This window comes from Sapajus apella, unplaced genomic scaffold (assembly GCF_009761245.1).
Source record: "Sapajus apella isolate SASKATOON/1434 unplaced genomic scaffold, GSC_monkey_1.0 scaffold89, whole genome shotgun sequence".
Taxonomy (NCBI): domain Eukaryota; kingdom Metazoa; phylum Chordata; class Mammalia; order Primates; family Cebidae; genus Sapajus; species Sapajus apella.
Genome location: NW_022437029.1, coordinates 4,915,088 through 4,935,544, shown reverse-complemented (window position 1 = coordinate 4,935,544; position 20,457 = coordinate 4,915,088).

The window sequence follows — 20,457 nt, the reverse complement described above, 5'->3', positions numbered from 1 at the left end:
GCCATATCCCGGAAGCTGGCTGGTCCATGCACTGCCGAAACATGAGAAAATTCATCATGGGACTTATTCTTCTTAATATTTGGACTTGCACAGTAGGGACATTAAGTGATTTTGGAGAATGCTGTCAGTGTGTGCACCAGGTAACTGAGATAGGATGTAAAGTTACTGCCATTCTTTTGTTCTACAGTTCTTATGAATGCACAGGGACACAGAAGGGAGCCTGTTTATATAATGATACTCAGTATAAGGTGTGTAATCCAGGGGATGGACAGCCCGGTGTCTGCTACGATCCATCAGAGCCCCCTACACATACAATTTTTGAAACTAAACTCGTAACAGGGCGATGGAACAGCCCTACTAAGTTAATAGCTAAAACAGAGGATAAGTGAAACCCAAAACAGGTCACCCTGAAGTTTGATGCCTGTGCAGCCATCATGCCTATCCTTCGTGGGGGAAGGGGTGCTGTGGTTCCCTCGGATGGTAACAAAAGAGCAGAAGTATCTCTGCCAGAAAACCTACTGGTGCTGTGACTGCTCTTATTGGTCATCAGTCACCTGGGCCACTTGGAAAAATGATAAAAGTGATCCTGTTCACCTTGTAAAAGGGAGGGACACCATTCCATGCGGTAACGTCCCCTGCATCTCAGGACATTGTAACCCAGTAGAATTAATAATCACCAACCCCCAAGACCCCAAATGGGAAAAAGGGAAGAATGTAGTGCTAGGAATTGATGGAAAAGGATGTGACCCTGAAGTCAGTATCCAGATTCAGGGAAAAACCCAGAAATGCTCAGCCTGGCCAGTGTACTAGCACTTCTATGATATATTAAATGAGCCAGTGCCAGGGCTTCCAACAAAGACAAAGGACTTGTTCCAGCTTGCTGAAAATGTGCCCATTCTCTTAATGTCACCTCTTGCTATGTATGTGGAGGAACTACCATGGGTAATAGGTGGCCATGGGAAGCCCGTGAGTTAGTACCCTCTGACCCTGTCCCTGACCTGATCTCAGTTCAAAGAATTCAGACCAACAGTTTCTGGGTTTTAAAGGTTTCAATTATCGGACAATACTGTTTGGCCAGAGAAGGAAAAGACTTCACTGTTCCAGTAGGAAAGCTTAGCTGCTTAGGGCAACAATTGTATAATGGAACAGTGGACACTGTAACCTGGTGGAGCTCAAATTACACAAAGAAGAACGCCCTCCTAAAATTTCCAAAATTACAGGATGCTTGGAACCATCCTGGGTATCGGAGAGACTGGGCGGCCCCGGCTGTGTTGTACTGGATATGTGGACATGGAGCACATGTACGACTGCCTGAAAGATGGACAGGTAGCTGCGTCACAGGCACCATCAAACCGTTTGTTTTTCTATTCTCTGTTAAGACAGGTAAGCTGTTAGGATTTCTGGTCTACTCTGCCCAGGAGAAAAGAAGTATAAAGATAAGCGAATGGAAAGATGATGAGTGGCCACTGGAGAGGATTACTGAGTATTATGGGCTGGCCACATGGGGAGAGGATGGCTCATGGGGACACTGGACTCCTGTTTACATGCTCAATCGGATCATCTGGTTGCAGGCTGTTTTGGAAATACTCATTAATGAAATGGGAAGAGCTCTGTCCATTTTGGCCCGACAAGAAACCCAAATGAGAAATGTGATTTATCAGAATCGGTTGGCCTTAGATTATTTGCTAGCAGCTGAAGGAGGAGTCTGGGGAAAATTCAGTCTAACCAACTGCTGCCTACACATAGACGACCAGGGTCAAATAGTTGAGGATATTGTAAGAGACATGACCAAACTGGCACGTATGTTATGGATTTAACCCTGAATCTTTGTTTGGAGGTTGGTTCTCATCCTTAGGAGGATTGAAGACTCTCATCATAAGTGTTGTAATAATAATAGATGTTTGCTTGCTACTCCCTTATTTGCTTCCCCTGTTCCTTCAGATGATTAGAGGATTCATCACTGCTGTAGTTAACCAGAGAACCACATCACAAGTGTATTATATGCACCATTATCAATCAGTTTCTTCAGAGGATCATAAAATGAGAATGAGAGTGAGACCTCTCACTAATGTTATAGGTGAGATTCTCAAAGGTGGAATGAGGAAGGATACCCTTAATCACCCTTAAACATCTAAGATCACCTCTCCCTTGACTTCCACATTGCATTTCAACAGAAGTAAAGGCTGGCAGACCGGGCGCCACCTGTAATTGCCCTCCTATAGATCACAGGCATTGTATGGAGGAATCTTTCCAGAAGGCATTGTTTTTACTTAAACACGATCAAATCCCCACCTAAGTCACGTACCCCACACCTATTCCATGGACTCAGACCCTTTCACATGTAATTTCTAGAGCTGTAAGCCTTTATAAGGGCAGGAATATTCTTTGTTAGGAGAGCTTGGCTATTTGTAGCATTCAGACCTGCTGCAGCTCCCAGCCAAATAAATCACCACTTCCTTCCCAGTTCGGTGTTCAAGAGGTTTGTTTCACAGCCTTTCCTGCTTCAAACCCAGTCAAACTGTTCTTTAAATATGAAGGCTAAAGAAACAGTTTTCTTTTTTTTTTTTTTTTTTTTGGAGACGGAGTTTCGCTCTTGTTACCCAGGCTGGAGTGCAATGGCGCGATCTTGGCTCATCGCAACCTCCGCCTCCCGGGTTCAAGCAATTCTCCTGCCTCAGCCTCCTGAGTATCTGGGACTACAGGCACGTGCCACCATGCCCAGCTAATTTTTTGTAGTTTTAGTAGAGACGGGGTTTCACCTTGTTGACCAGGATGGTCTCGATCTCTTGACCTCGTGATCCACCCGCCTCGGCCTCCCAAAGTGCTGGGATTACAGGCTTGAGCCACCGCACCAGGCCAAAGAAACAGTTTTCAACGGATAATAACTTAGAGAAATCTGTACCCATCTACCTTTCTTGAAGAATCTACTAGAGAATCATCGTTTTTTGTTTATTGTTTGTTTTTTGTTTTGAGACAGAGTCTCACTCTTGTCGCCCAGGCTGCAGTGCAATGGTGCCATCCCTACTCACTGCAACCTCCATCTCCCGGGGTTCAAGTGACTCTCCTGCCTCAGTCTCCTAAGTGGCTGGGCTTACTGGTGCATGCCACCACACCTGGCTAATTTTTTGTAGTTTTAGTAGAGACAGGGTTTTACCATGTTGGCCAGGCTGGTCTCGAACTCCTGACATCAGGTGATCTACCTGCCTTGGCTTCCCAAAATCCTGGGATTTCAGGCATGAGCCGCCCGCACCCAGCTGAGAATCACTGTTATCTAACCAAATGTGACTGAGAAAACTTTAGCAATCAGACTGTTGGTGAGCATTTAGGAACATAAAACTATACATCTAAGATTAAAACCAAAATGAGACAAATGTGGAAGACTAATGTACCAATGTTGTATGTTATGACAAAGTAGAAATAAGGCAAGTAACATATGGGAGAAAGGAGTGAAAGCAAGGAAAATAGAATTAGCTCATTGAAACCGGGCATGGTGGCTCACTCCTGTAATCCCAACACTTTGGGAGGCCAAGGTGGGAGGATCACTTGAGATCAGGAGTTTGAGACCAGCCTGGCCAGTATGGTGAAACCCTGTCTTTATTAAAAATACAAAAAATAGCTGGGCATAGTAGTATGGACCTGTAATCCCAGCTACTCGGGAGGCTGAGGCAGGAAAATTGCTTGAAGCTGGGAGTTGGAGGTTGCAGTGAGCTGAGATCACACCACTGCACTCCAGCTTGGGTGAGAGTGAGACCTTGTCACAAAAAAAAAAAAAGAAAAAGGGCCAGGGGCGGTGGCTCACGCCTGTAATCCCAGCACTTTGGGAGGCCGAGGCGGGTGGATCACGAGGTCAAGAGATCAAGACCATCCTGGTCAACATGGTGAAACCCCGTCTCTACTAAAACTACAAAAAATTAGCTGGGCATGGTGGCGCAGGCCTGTAGTCCCAGCTACTCAGGAGGCTGAGGCAGGAGAATTGCCTGAACCCAGGAGGCGGAGGTTGCGGTGAGCCGAGATCGCACCATTGCACTCCAGCCTGGGTAACAAGAACGAAACTCCGTCTCAAAAAAAAAAAAAAAAAGAAAAAGAAAAAGAAAGAATTAGCTCATTGATTATTGTGTACTATCGGTGGGCTTTAAAAGGTACTGATTTTGGTGGGCATGGTGGCTCACACCTGTAATTGGGAGGTTGAGACAGGCAGATCACAAGGTCAGAAGTTCAAGACCAGCCTGACCAATATGGTAAACCCCGCCTCTACTAAAAATTAAAAAATTAGCCAGACATTATGGCTCACACCTGTAGTCCCAGCTATTTGGGAGGCTGAGGCAGAAGAATCACTTGAACCCGGGAGGCAGAGGTTGCAGTGAGCCAAGATCGCACCACTGCACTCCAGCCTGGGTGACAGAGTGAGACTCTGTCTTAAAAAAATTTTTTTAAAGATACTGATTTTTAAAAATAAACCAGGTAGTAAAAGTTAAACAAGAAAACAGGGGAGCAAGTGCATTTTAAAATTTACAAGGGGGACAGGTGTAGTGGCTCACACCTGTAATCTCAGTACTTTGAAAGGCCGAGGCGGGTGCATCACCTGAGGTCAGGAGTTTGAGACCAGCCTGACCAACATGGTGAAATCCCATCTCTACTAAAAATACAAAAACTAGCTGGGCATGGTGGTGCGTGCCTTCATGTTAGAGACATGGACAGGAATGTCTCCCAGCAGTCTCTCAGCTACTTGGGAGACTGAGGCAGGTGAATAGCTTGAACCCGGGGGAGCGGAGGTTATACTGTGCCAAGATCTCACCACTACACTCCAGCCTGGGTCACTGACTGAGGCTCCATCTCAAAAAAAAAAGAAAGAAAAGAAAGAAAGAAAGCTGAAGTTCCAGGCTTCCAAAGGGCCGAAACAAAGCAACTAGGCTTATACAGGAGCCCAGGGATTGCCACTTCAGGGTTCTGGCCCCCGCACGATTCTTCAACAATTTCCAGTTTTGTGCTGCCCCAGCTCAGGTTCGGAGAGGGGGCCCTGCTCCCCACTGCATTGTTACTCACCTAACCTTTGACCAAAAGAAAAGGAAGCGCTTAGTGCTGTTCATCAAGACTAGTCTTGTGTGGAAGACAATCCACAAAGCAAAACAGTCGTGTTCATACCAGAAGAAAAGGAAATAGGCCTGGCCAGGAACGCCTAGCAGACACCCACTGCAATGAGCTCACTGGCCTGATCCTGCTGGGTGGAGACAGGGAGACTTGTAAATGTGCTAAACAAGGGCTACATTCTCCCACTGATCTCAGAGTAGGTTCAGAGAGCAGGGCTCCAAAGCTGGTGGGGAAGCCCAGCCCTCCTCAGTGTGATCCATCTCTGCTTCCAGGCCAACTGCTCTAGGGGAGTATCTATTTCTCAGTCAGAGGGAAGGAAAATTGGGTAGGCAGACATACTTGCTTGTTTGTTAATGTTGTTTTGCTAATTTCCAAATGCATAAGCCTATGCAGTGGCTAGAGCAATGCTATGGAAACTCTCAACTGCCATCAGCCTCTCAGCTTCTGGGTTCGGATGCAAAGGTTCTATGTCAGTCCAAGTCCTCCAAGAAGCAGACTCCAAGATGGAATGAATAGGGCAAGGATTTTATTATGCCTGTGAGAGATAACGGAGAGGAAGCTGGGAAAGGTTGAGGGCAACATTAGACCCCATGCAAGTCTGACTTGAGTGAAGGAGAGAGGGCAGAAAGACTGGCTGGAGGTGTCCTAGATGCTTATGTGAACTAAAGAAGATTTGACAAGGCCAAAGAAGAGCCTTCAAGCCAAAGCAGGCCATCAGAAGTCCCCATCTTCCAGGAACTGCCTTAAAATACCTGGGTAAAGTGGCCAGTCCTTAGCTTAGAGCAGCCAGCAGCCCTGATCATTTGTGCCCCTGTAGTTTGAGGTCTATAATATGCATTCTATGAGCACAGCAAGTTCAAAGTCACTTAACCTTAAGGGTATATTCTGTCCAGTAATATGAAATTCTGAGAATTTAGGTCTGTAGACTCAAATATTCATATAACATCTAAATAATTGTTGATTTCATCTTACACCTTCCTCATGGTATCTTTGCTTTTTTTGGTTTTTGTCTGTTTTTGTTTTGAAAAAAGCACCTATCTTTTGTTAAAATATAAGATATTTATGAATAGGAGCTCTAGGTTCTATATTTCTTGACTTCAGCCTTAGCAATGTAGAAAGGTAGTTTCTGGAAGCAGCATAATTACAGAAAATTGCCTCTGATCCTGATGCTAATGCCCAGCTGTGCAGCTTTAGAACTTGTTTTATTAACTCACCCATGAGTTGCTATGCCTCCCATGAACTGAATTCACACAACTGGTTTATACACCATCATGGCAATTTATTAATGTTAAAAGAAGATAAAATCTTTGTAGTGAACCACAATTGTGGCCTTGATGTTACACCTGTTAGATTTTCAGGCAGCCAAATTAGAGCTCAAGATTGCAAGATAAGCATGGTGACTTACGAAAGAGGGTGGAGGGCTTTTATGGATCGCTTCTGCAGCATACGCCGGGCAGGGTGAGCTTCTGTGGGCAAGGGGAGAGGAACGCAAGGTTCTGGGGCCTTCTCTCTGGCAGGTGCTGACAGGTTACTGACTCAGCCTTAGTAATAACACTGCTTCTCTCCTTCTAGTATCTCCTTCTGCAGTTAACAAGAACTTTAACCTTGCTGCACACTTCGTTCATTTATTCAATAAATATGTATTAAGCATGTGTGTGGTTAATTGTCTTGGGTATTGGGAATACGGTGATGAATAAGACATGAGCCTACTTTTTATTTGCAGTAATAATGTGAAATATCCAGACTGCTGACTAGTTGTATCTCAGGGAGATCCCACCATCCGCTGTCTCTGTTTCACGGGGGTAATGGCACCCATTGTTTTTATTGCACAATCTGGAATTTAGACTCAGGGGAGCTCTCAGTGGTCTTCAGAAACCTGTTTACCCGTTTCTGGAGGACTCCTTGTCTCGTTCCTGGTGGCTGTTTTGCTCCTTCCCTATTCTCTAATCCCAGTACTTGCCCCATCTTAGTTTCTGGTGACCTCACTTCCCATTCTCCTGAGAAGAGAGAGTCGCTCTCCCAGAACACCCTCAACTTCTTTCTGTATGTCAAAAATGTCTGTGTCCACACTGACCTCCTCATCCTTTTACCTTGTTTCAAAAAAGGAAATATACTTCCTTCCTCCCAGGGTCACCTCTGTACGTCAACCCCACCCTTATAGCTTATTTTGCAAACTTGTCCCCTCAACCACTTCCTTTAATCTCCAGTGTCAATCTTCCCTTACCCCTGGTTTCTTCTCTTCTCTTCAAACATTCCTGTCTTCCACTCCCCAAGGAAAAAAAAAAAACTTCCCTAAATTCTTCTGCTTCTTGGAATTATTGTTCTTGCTTCTTCTCAAACAACTTACAGTGGTCTACACTTATGACCCCTAATGCTTAGGCCAATACCAAGACTCTGCAGCACATGACATTGTTCCCATTGCCTTCTTAGCCTGTCCTGCCCTGGATGCCATACAGCTGTACTGGTTTTTTTTGTTTGGTTTTTTTTTTTTTTAAGACAAAATTTTGCTCTTGTTGCCCAACCTGGAGTGCAATGGCTCAATGTTGGCTCACAGCAACCTCCACCTCCTGGGTTCAAGCAATTCTCCTGCCTCAGCTTCCAAGTAGCTGGGATTACAGGCATGTGCCACCATGCCCAGATAATTCTTTATTTTTAGTAGAGATAGGGTTTCTTCATGTTGGCCAGGCTGGTCTCGAACTCCCAACCACAGGTGATCCACCCACCTCAGCCTCCCAAAGTGCTGGGATTACAGGCATGAGCCACTGTGCCCAGCCTAAAGCTGTACTCTTTAGGGTCTTCTTCGTTGAACATTTATCTGCCATTGTCAGTGGCTCCTTTTCATTTCATTTCCCTTCCCAACCACCACTCCTTCTTTCCCCACCCCATTGCCACAGTTCTCTCCTGGCTAAGAGTCTCTTTTGTCTGTAGTCTCCACCACTGCTAGTTTAAGTCCTCATGGCTCCATAATCATCTCTGTGCTTTCGCTTCTCACATTAGGATTGTGAGAGTTTACCTTTCTTTCAAATTGCTGAACTACATTGTCTGTGCAGCAGACTTGGATGTCTTGCCAAGCACCTCAAGCCAAATTCATCATCTTCCCACCAAACCGGTTCCTCCTGCTGCCTTACCTAGCTTAGTTTTTGCACCATCATTATTTTCAGGCATCCTTCTTTTCCTTTGTGCATATTTGAGCAGTTTTCAGGACCTGTTAAGTATTGCCTTGATCATCTCTCCTTACATGCTGTCATTCCTTTCAGAACACCAATTCAGTGCCTCATTATTGGGTTTTTATTATTTAAATAGTATCCCAGTTAGTCGTGTCCTTCACTAGTCTTTTCCTCTTTAGCCGCCTTCTCCTCAATGATATGAGGTTTATCTTTTATTTTTATTTTATTTCTTTATTTTTGAGACAGAGTCTTGTTCTATTGCCCAGGCTGGAGTGTAGTAACATAATCTCAGCTCACTGCAACCTCCACCTCCCGGGTTCAAGCATTTCTCCTGCCTCAGCCTCCTGAGTAGATTACGGGTGCCTGCCACCCACACCTGGCTAATTTTTGTATTTTTAGTAGAGATGGGGTTTCATCACTTTGGCCAGGCTGGTCTCGAACTCCTGACCTCAGGTGATCCACCTACCTTGGCCTCTCAAAGTGCTGCAATTATAGAGCTTAGCCACTGTGCCCGGCCAGGTATATCTTTTAGATCAGAATAGAACCATGTCATTTCCTGGTACTTTTTTTAAAAAAGTCAATAGGTCCCTATTATCTACCAAATGGAAGAAAAACTCCATGGTATAGAATCCTAGTCCTTTGCAATATGGCCTCAAATGCTTTCTGACCTTGCCTTACTTGATTTAACCTGTGTACCCTATTTTTCATTCAAAATTGACTACTTACTAGTCTCAAACACAACCCCCATTTTCCCACATCCAAAACTTGGCTTATTTTGTGTCTTAGTTCAGATGACTTTCCTTTTCATCCTGCCCACCCCATCAAAATCTTAACTATCATTCAAAGTTGACTTTAAATTCACTGCTTCCATGAAACAGTGCCCCATTTTTGCATTTGGAAGCTCTCTCATTGTTTGGAGTATCTTGTGGTACTTACTACAATTTACCTAATAACAAGACACACTAAAATGAAGGTCTTATCTCTGCTACTCATTTGTAAATAAGCTTGTGTTCAATTTCTCTTTGCATCTCCTCATACAGTGTTTCAGACACTCAAAGTATGGTCTACATCATTAAGCACACTGCTCAATTCAGCTGAAGTTTTTTTTTTTTTTTTACTTTGTAGCAAGGCAATTTGGATGAAGTGAACAGTGGATTGATGTACATTCTGGAACAAGCTCCTTATATTATGGCAGATTAGTACCAAACAGCTCATTGACTGGCACCAGACCACAGTTCACATGTTAAGCAGTACTGCCTTAGGAACAGTACCTCTCAATAGATGTTTTTAAAAGACTTATTTTAGGTCCACAACAAAATTGAGCAGAAGGTACAGAGAGTTCCCATACCCCCTCTGCCCTGACACAGGCTTCCCTGACTATGACATCCCCCACCGGAGTGGAACATTTGCTACAAATGATGAGCCTACATTGACACATCATTATCGCCCAAAGTCCATAGTTTACATTAAGATTCACTCTTGGTGTTGTATATTCTAAAGGTCTGAACAAATGTATAATGACACATATCCACCACTATAGTATCATACAGAATATTTTCACTGCCCTAAAAGTCCTCTGTGTTCCACCTACTCTTCCTTCTCCCTAACCCCTTCTCCCTAATCCCAAAGGCAACCATTGGCCTTTTTATTGTCTCCATGGTCTTCCCTTTTCAAGAATGTCATATAGTTAAAATAATACAGTAGTCTTTTCACATTGGTTTCTTTTATTTAGCAGCATGCACTTACATAGCCTCTATGTCCCTTCATCACTAAAGAGTTCCATCTCATAATATTCCGTCATCTGGATGTACCACAGTTTACTTATCCATTTGCCTACTGAAGGACATTTTGGTTACTTCCAAGTTTTGACAATTATTAACAAAGCTGTTTGCCATAAACATCTATATGCAGGTTTTTGTGTGGACATAAATTCTCAACATCTTTGGGTAAATATCAAAGAGCACAATTGCCGGATCATATGGTAAGAGTATGTTGAGATGAGAAAGGGGAGGAAAAACTACTTACAGAAATAATGGCCAAAAACTTCCCAACTGGATGAAAAACATTATTCTACAGATCCAAGGAGCTAAACAAAATTCCATTGCTCTTTATGAGGATAAACTCATAGAGATTTACATATAGACATATTATAATTAAACTGTTGGAAAACAAAGAGAGGATCTTGAAAGCAGCAACTGAATCTTGAAACCAGCAAAGAGAAGTGACTTATCACTTCTCTTTGATCCTCAGTAAGATTAACAGCAAATTTCTCATCAAAAACCATGGGGGCCAAAAGGCAGTGGGAAATGACATGTTCAAAATGCTGCGGGAAAAAAAAAAAAAAAAAAGACTGCTAACCAGAATTCTATGCCAGCAAAACTGTACTTCAAAATGCAGGAGAAATTAAGACTCTCCCAGATGAACAAAAAAATAGGAGAATTTGTTGCTAGCAAATCTGCCCTTGTATTTAGAAATACTAAAGAAGATACTTCAGACTGAAATGAAAAAACATCAGATAGTAACTCTAATCCATGCAAAAAATAAAGAACACTGGTAAAGTTAACTACAGAGGTGTATATAAAAGACAGTTTAACTGTATTTCTTGTTTGTAACCCCTTTATTCTCCTGATAGATTTTTAAACAACCGCATAAAACAGCACATATCAAATTGTGTTGATGGGCTTATAATGTACAAAGATATAACTTGTATGACAATAATAGCAAAAAGGAGGGTGAAAGAAACAAAACTATAAAGAAGCAAATTTTGTATTCTTTTGAAATTTAGCTGCTATTATTCAGAACTATTATTCAGAACTAGATTAACTATTATTCAGAACTAGATTGCTGTTACTTGCAATCCTTAGGGCAATAAGTAAGAATATAACTCATATATGTAGATAGCAAGAAAAGTGACGAGTTAATGTTATAAACTAGAAATATCTACCTAACACAAAAGAAAGCCAGAAAAATAAGACATATAGAAAACAAACAGCAAATTGGCAGATGTGAATCCTACTTTATCAGTAATTACATTAAATGTAAATTTAAAAGGTCGATGTTTCTTCCTTCAGTTCTGTTGAGTTTTGCTCCATGTATGTTGGGGCTCTGTTGTTGCGAACAAGTCAACAATAATAATTGAAGACTTTGCCAGGCACGGTGTCTCATGCCTGTAATCCCAGCACTTTGGGAGACTGAGGTAGTGGGCAGATCACTTGAGGTCAGGAGTTCAAGACCAGCCTGGCCAACATGGTGAAACCCCATCTTTACTAAAAATACAAAAATTAGCTGGGCACAGTGTCATGACCCTATAATCCCAGCTACTCAAGAAACTGAGGCAGGAGAATCACTTGAAACTGGGAGGCAGAGGTTGCAGTGAGCCAAGATTGTGCCACTGCACTCCAGCCTGGACGACAGAGCTAGACTCTGTCTCGAAAAAAATAACAGTAATAATTGAAGATTTCAATACCCCACTTTAAATAATGAAAAAAGCAACTTAAGAGAAGACTTGAATAACACTGTAAACCAAGTAGATCTAACAGATATCTATAGAACACTCCACCCAACAACAGCAGAGTACACATTCTTCTCAAGTGCACATATAATGTTCCCAGAATAGATTGTATGTTAGCTCATAAAACAATTGAATTTTTAAATTCAAACACATTTAAAAGTATTAAAATTACTGGCCGGGCGTGGTGGCTCATGCCTGTAATCCCAGCACTTTGGGAGGCCGAGGCAGGCAGATCACCTGAGGTCGGGAGTTCGAGACCAGCCTGACCAATCTGGAGAAACCCGTCTCTTAAAAAAAAATTACATAAAGCATGTTCTCCAACCACAATGAAATTAAATTAATGCCAGAAGTAGTGGCTCACACTTGAAATCCCAGCACTTTGGGAGGCCGAGGCAGCTGGATCACTTGAGGTCAGGAGTTTGAGACCAGCCTGGCCAACATGGTGAAACCCTATCTCTACTAAAAAACACACACACACACAAATTTGCCTGGTGTGGTGGTGTGTACCTGAAATCCCAGCTACTCGGGAGGGTGAGGCATGAGAATCACTTGAACCTGGGAGGCGGAGATTGCAGTGAGCCAAGATCATGCCACTGGACTCCAACCTAGGAAACAGAGCAAGACTCCATCTCAAAAAACAAAACAACAACAACGACAACAAAATTAAATTAGAAATCCACAACAGAAATTGCTTAAAAGTTACTATTTCAGTTTGGGAAAATGAAAAAGTTCTGGAGATGCATGGTGGTGATGGTTGCATAACAATATGAATGTACTTAATGCCATTGAGCTGTACATCTAAAAATGGTTACTATAGTAAATTTTATGTTATGTAAATTTTGCCATAATTTAAAAAAAATCTTTAAAAAAAAAAAAGAAATACACAACAGAAAGTAGTTTGGGAAATTCACAAATATGCGAACGTTTTAAAAACTCATTCCTAAACAACCAACACATCAAAGGATAAAAAACAAGGAAAATTAGACAATACTTTGAGATAAATTAAAATGAAAAAATACCAAAACTTATGGGATACAGCTAAAGCAGTACTTAAAGAAAAATTTATAGTGGTAACACCTTTATCAAAAAGAATATCTCAAATCAATAACTTAATCTTTCACCTTAAAAAACTGGAAAAAGAAAAGCAAACCAAACCCAGAGCAAGCAGAAGGAAGGCCACAACAAAACCTAGACGAGAAATAAAATAGAGAATGGGAAAAAACAATAAAGGAAATAAATTAAGCAAAAGTTGGCTCTTTGAAAAGATGAACAAAATTGACAGACCTTTAGTAGACTGTCCAAGAAGAAAGATAGCTCACTTTATTAAATCAGGAATGAAAGAGAGACAATGGCCAGGTGCAGTGGCTCATGCTTGTAATCCCAGTACTTTGGGATGCCAACATGGGTGAATTACCTGAGGTAAGAAGTTCAAGACCAGCCTGACCAACATGATGAAACCCCATCTCTACTAAAAATACAAAATTAGCTGAGCATGGTGGTGCATGCCTGTAATCCCAGCTACTTGGAAGACTGAGGCAGGAAAATCGCTTGAACTCAGGAGGCAGAGGTTGCAGTGAGCTGAGATTGTGCCATTGCATTCCAACCCAGGCAACAAGAATGAAACTCTGTTTCAAAAAAAAAGGCCGGGCGCAGTGGTTTACGCCTGTAATCCCAACACTTTGGGAGGCCGAGGCAGGTGGATCACAAAGTCAGGAGTTTGAGACCAGCCTGACCAACATGGTGAAACCCCGTCTCTACTAAAACTACAAAAATTAGCCGGGCATAGTGGTGCATGCCTGTAACCCAACTACTCAGGAGGCAGAGGCAGGAGAATCGCTTGAACCTGGGAGGCAGAAGGTGCACTGAGCTGAGATCGCACCACTGCACTCTAGCCTGGGTGACAGAACGAGACTCCATCTCAAAAAAAAAAAAAAAAAAAGGCACATCCCTACTGACATTACGAAAATAAAAAGGATTGTAAGTGAATATTATGAGTAATTATATGCTAATGTATTAGATAACCTAGATGAAACAAATTCTCAGACAGACATATATAACACAGTCATCGACACTAGGGAGCTACATTTATTTACCTGTTCATAAACACATATTTCCAAAGACTAAATGAAAACTATGAAAGGAGATAGCTGCATTTTGAATATTAGCAGATGAGTGTGTCACGTCTTCTTCTTTTTTTTAATTTTTGTTTGTAGAGCTTTGCGGCTACAACTGATTTTACAAGATAAATGAAGTACAGTTGAAGAATATTGGCTTTTCTTTTAAAACAACCTCAGGAGAGTGGCTCATTATATAAGTATAAAGGAATACGTTACGTGTTTCCAGAAGAGCAGTGCAGTCCACAAGCTTGAGGAAATGGAATAATTTCTCGCTGTGGTGGGCTGTCATCATGTTATAGGCTCTGCCAAGACAAGCTACAATCACTTCATGACCTGGTACTAGGGATGTACTAAAGAACTTATAAACTGCAGTTTGCACCTGCAGGTAATACCTTAGCCCCTGTTTATGGGCTTCCAAAACCATTTACAAATCTGTGTATTTATGGGGTTTGTAGGATTTCATAGCTTGCTCTTTCCACAAGGATAAGAAAGGGTTAATACAAATGTTTTGGTAAACATGTAACCTCATAATTTTTCATCATCTGGTAAATTTTTTTTTCATATACTGAAGCTAAATTTTCGAATGGTAGTAAGGCTAATTTTTCTTTGATCCATTTTGCAGTATTTGTGAGAGAGTCACATTTTAAACACAGAAAATACTAGGTATATTAAAGTCCTGGGAATTAAGATCTTTGGTACTTGAGAAAGATGCTTGATTCTTCACCAAATGTTAGAAAAGATCTTTGAAGACTGAGTGTAACATGAAGGCCCAGTCATATTTTGAATTCATTAACAAATAATATGTTCTTGCTAAATACAATAGCAACATCTCAGGAAATCCACTTGCATTTACCTGGCCCTGCATTGTTCAATAAGCCACATGTGGCAGTTAAGCACCTGAAATGTTGCTAGTCCAAATGGAGATGTGCTGTAGGTGTGACACACATGGAATTCCAAAGACTTAGTACAAAAACTTGTAGGGTCAGGTGCAGTGGCTCGTGCCTATAATCCCAGCACTTTCAGAGGCTGAGGCAGGTGGATCACTTGAGGCCAGGAGTTCAAGACCAGCCTGGCCAACATGGTGAAACCCCATCTCTACTAAAAATACAAAAATTAGTGGGGTATAGTGGTGCATGCCTGTAGTCCCAGCCACTCAAGAGGCTGAGGCACGAGAATAGCTTGATCCCAGAAGTGGGGAGATGGCGGTTGCAGTGAGCTGAGATACTCTAGTCTAGAAAACAGAGACAGACTCTGTCTCAAAAAAAAAAAAAAAAAAAGAAAGAAAACAAAAGAAAAAGAAAACAAAAATCTTGTAAGTGATCTCACATTTTTTATATTCCTTACATGTTGAATGACTTTTGCATAAATCTGGATGAATAAAATACATTATTAACATTAATTTCCTCTGGGTTTTTTTTTAACTTTTTTAATGTGGCTACTCAAACATTCTAAATTATATATGTGGCTTATCTTGTAGGTATTTTGGACTGCAAAGACCTAGTCTTATCCATCACAGACTACTTGACGCATCCGCTGGAAGATGCTGGAATTGGCATCACAGACTTGCAGGGACCCCCAGGAATGGCTGCAGACGTTTTCTTCCTGAAAATTCATCATAGAGAACTTGCGGAATGCAATTCTTCATCATTTTTTAAATGCTGGCCGTGTTCAGAAAGTTAGAAAGAAAAAACAAACAAACAAAAAACAGGCTACACACCTTTTACAGGGTGTCCAGGCCTGGGTCTGATTATAGTTTGATTTCACTACTGTATAGGATGTTTGATAATGTTCCAGCTTATGGCCTAATGACCAGCATTATCAAATTACCCCCTTAGATGCTTTGGTGCCATATTTACAGGCTCTTCCATTAGTACTCATTTCAAACAGAGATTAAAAAGTTGAGAGGCCTGCAGGCACTCCTGACCCATATTAGAACCTGGTCCATACTCATCTAGGCCACTGGAGACCTAGATGAGCCTGGGGAGACTCCTGCTTCTCAGGAGCCACCCTAGATTTTCTGGTTTGAATATAAGCCAATAGAAGTCCACTTTGGGGCCTCTCTGCTGATCCATCTGAGAGGTCACATGCCTGGTGCCTTTCACGCACTCAACAAAATAGCCTAGAAAAGATCCATTCTTTGTAACTCCAAGTGTCCCTCACCCTATATTCCTCCCCCAATATACACCTACTACCCCAAACAGAACAAAAATGTTGTGGACCTTTCCAGGTTTTCCTTAGGATTGTAATTATTATTATTTTTTTTAGATGGAATCTCACCCTGTCCCCCAGGCTAGAGTGCAGTGGCATGATCTTGGCTCACCACAACCTCTGCCGGCCAGGTTCAAGCTTTTCTCCTGCCTCAGCCTCCCAAGCAGCTGGGATTACAGGTGTGCGCCACCATACCCAGCTAATTTTTGTATATTTAGTAGAGATGGGGTTTCACCATGTTGGCCAGGCTCATCTCGAACTCCGGACCTCAAATGATCAACACACCTAGGCCTACCAAAGCGCTGGGATTACAGGTGTGAGCCATTGTGCCTGGCCAGAATTGTACTATTTATTTTATTAGCAATAAAATCATGTAAGTCCATTAAAGAAAATGTCTGAAATAGAGAAAATAATTTGTATTTTATTTTAATTTTTTTAAAGGGAGGGTCTCGCTCTGTCACCCAAACTGGAGTAACAGCAGCGTAACCACAGCTCACTGCAGCCTCCAACTCCTGGGCTCAAGCGATCGTCCTGCCTCACCTCCTGAGTAACTGGGGCTACAGGCATACACCACAACACCTGGCTAATTTTTTACAATTTTTTTGTAGAGATGGGGTCTCCTTGTGTTGTCCAGCCTGGTCTCAAACTCCTGACCTCATGTGAGTCTCCTACCTCAGCCTCCTAAAGTGTTGGAATTCCAGGCATAAGCCACTACGTCTGGCCAGTTTTTAAAATTTATAATAAAACTAAATTCAGAAAAATTTTCACTCAGAGCAATATCAACACCAAAAATGACCACTATCAGTAATTATATGATAGCAAGTCTTTTTTCATACATAGGCGAATTCTGTGAAGGTGTACTGAGTACCAGCTCAGCTGGGAGACCTCACCCAGGCGGCGCAGAAGGGAAATGAGAGGCGGACACCCAGAGAGAACAACAAAGTGGGTCTATGAGGGTGTAGGGGGGAAGCCAGCAGCCTACTGAGCTGACAGCCTCAGGGGGTGTCAGCTTTCCAGGCTGAAGGCCCCGAGCAGATTCTGATCCACATAGTTATGCTCTCTTAACAGGTGATAATTATTAAGAAACGGGTTTTCTGTATTTACTCATAACTCAAGAATATTCCAAGTAGGCAGCTGTTACCCGCTTCCCACTAACTGCAAACAAAAAGGTATCCTCCACATGGGAGCCATGGGGGCAGGGTAAACTTAATGTTTCTCAATAAAGGTGAATGTGTATGTCTTAACATTTTATTAAGTTATCATTCATTCAACCCTATGCTTATCTGAGTACACAAATCCAAAAGCCACAGTCACTGTCACCAGGAGGGCCCCCTGTCTAGGAAAATGGGTTTTAAGCCTTTTCAGAAACTTCTTTCTTCCCAGTTTCAACAAAATGCCAGTATGTATACAGTCTACATATAAATCAGATGAGTGATGTTTTATTAGTAGAACCTAATTTCCAATTGGAGATATTTATTTTGAAATACTAATTTGTTTGTTCTTCCCTCTATGCCCATATCATCCCACAGCCAGTTCAAGCAGGTGCCAGGTTTGATGGTCCCCTGACCCAAGAAGATGTGCATAGTGGTCAGCAGGAGCGGTTTTAAGGCTCTTCCAGCCCTTGAAGAGGGCACAGACAGTGTTATAGAAAGAAGGACCCTCTAACGGGGCTGTGAACTCATCAGCAGTGGGAACAAACGGGCCTCCCAGACCTCTGGAATTAGAATCTCTCTGAGTGAGGTTGAGGAACCTTTTTTAACAAGTTCTTCAGGCCATGAGTATGCACTTTAAAGGGTGAAAACCACGAGGTTAGAGGAAGGATTCCAGAGGTGGAGGGGTGAGCTCACCTTTAGGGCGAAGAAAGAAGAGAGGGAGTAAGCCTGGACACACGAGGCTCCAGGTCTGCACCTGAGGGGGTGTTACAATCTCAGGTGAGGTGGCGCTCAGGATCCCAGCCCAGCAAAGCCTTTGACTGCCACATACCACCAAAAACAGGCCAGGAAGCAGTGCATGGACAGTGGGACTGGCAATGTGTCCAACGGGGGTGCTGATCGGAAGCCCCTTCCAAAACCCCCAGCCCTGGCCTCTGGACCCCATGGGGGCCTACCCCTTTTTGGGGGACCCTTATACTGACTGAGACACCCAGCATAGGATGGATCCCACAGTTCCATTTTTTTTCCTTTGAGACAGTCTCGCTCTGTTGCCCAGGCTCGAGTGCAGTGGCGTAATCTCGGCTCACTGCAACCTCCGCCTACAGGGTTCAAGTGATTCCCATGCCTCAGCCTCCCAAGTAGCTGGGATTACAGGCACACACCACCGTGCCTGGCTAATTTTTGTAGTTTTAGTAGAGACGGGGTTTCACCATGTTGGTCAGGCTGGTCTCAAACTCCTGACCTTGTGATCCACCTGCCTCGGCCTCCCAAAGTGCTGGGATTATAGGTGTGAGCCACTGCATCTGGCCTCAATTTATTTTTATTAAAAACAAGGTGGGCAAGCTGTAGTCCCAGCTACTTAGGAAGCTGCGGCAAGAGAATTGCTTGAGCCCTGGAGTTTGAGGTTGCAGTGCACTATGGCTGCACCTGTAAATAGCCACTGCAGTCCAGCCTGGGCAACACAGCGGAAACAACAACAAAATATACCACCTCCCAAAAGAATAAGGAACTGCAGAATTCTTGTACGGCTGAGATCGTAAACTGAGAATCTTCCTCCCCCCATGTATTACAAGGTTAATAAATGAGACAACAAACTATTTTGTTGAACACAAAATTCTTCATTTGGAGGTTGTGAATGACACGTGCCATTCTGTATCAGCCTCACCCCCTAAAGCATTTCTTTATTGGAGGCTGTTTTTGCATATTATGAAGAAAACCCTGGTTCACACTCATAGGTAATACTGTGTTCAGCATGAGGATGTAAGCAGCCAAATACAGAATGTGGGAAATTATACAGAACAAAGCATCCAATTTCTTAAAAAACTGAAAAGAAAAAAACCTATAAATAAAGGAAACTTGAGGGACATTTCAACCAGGTGCAATGTGTGAATCTTGATCCAAACAAACTAAATGTAGAATAACATTCAGGAGTCAATCAGAGGGAATTTGTGTGCTGACTGGATATTCAATGATATTAAAGAACTGTGGTCATTTTTTTAATGTGACAATAATATTGTGTTTTTATGTTTTTACAGAGTCCCTATGCTTTAAAGGTACATATTAAAATGTTTACAAATAAAATGATATAATATCTGGGATTTCCTTTGTCAACCTTAAATCATGGGATTCAGAACATATAGTTTATAGAGTTTATTCAAGTGCAAAGCTTGAGGATGGTCATCCAGAAACAGAGTCCAAATGAGCAGGGTCAGTGTTCCAAAGCAGAAAAGTTAAGGTTTTACTTGTTTAGGTAGAGACAGGGAAGTTTTAGCAGGATTACAATATTTTCCACAACAGACCAGTGCATATGTTATTGTCATTTGGTTACAGATTGCTACATTCCAAGGAGGATTTATTAATTAATTTACTAGTCCGTGAAGAAGGGCAAAAATCTGCGTGGGGTCTTACCTCTGGTGCTGCTTGGCCTTCTCAATTACTTACAGGAAAAAGGGCAGAAGTTGCAGCTGCCATGTCATGTGACTCAGGCTGCACAGCCACATTCCTCTGAAGGCTCAGAATGCTTTCAAGTTCCAACAACTTTAAGTTTGAATTATTTAATTTCATACCTTCCAAATAATCCATTGGAGGAGACAGGAAGTGGCCAGGTATATACTTTAAATCAAATTAGCCATGAGTTGATCTGAAGCCACTTTCATAGGGTTAACAGGAATTCTGGATAGAAATATGGTTATAGGTAAGCATTAATCAGGCTGCACTTTGACCTACAAGTCATGTGGCAGTAGACACTGGCCATTTGTAGCTCTGTTGTTCCTATTGATAGGACTTCTAAATGTTAGAGTCAGAAGGCTTTTTAAGAATTGTGTATGATGTTTTTGAGATCCCTAATTCCAGTGAAACGGCTGACAAGAACCGATCTGAAGACCCCCACAGAGGAACAGAATACAGTTTCTTCAGCTCCCTATCCCATGATTTTACCCTGCACTCTTTAACCAATCAATGACCTCCACACCTTAGCTCACTCCAAAACTCTTAAGAACCCTAGGCCCAAACTCCTCTGGGAGATGGATTTGAGGTTTCTCCCATCTCCTCATTCAGCACCCCTACAATTTAACCTCTCTCTGCTGCAACCTGGTGTATCAGTGTATTGACTCACCATGTGCTTCAGGCAATAGACCTATTATGGTTAGGGGTCATTGCTGAATCTAAGTTACAAGTGCATAAAGTTTCATTATACCAGTCTCTCTGCTTTTGGA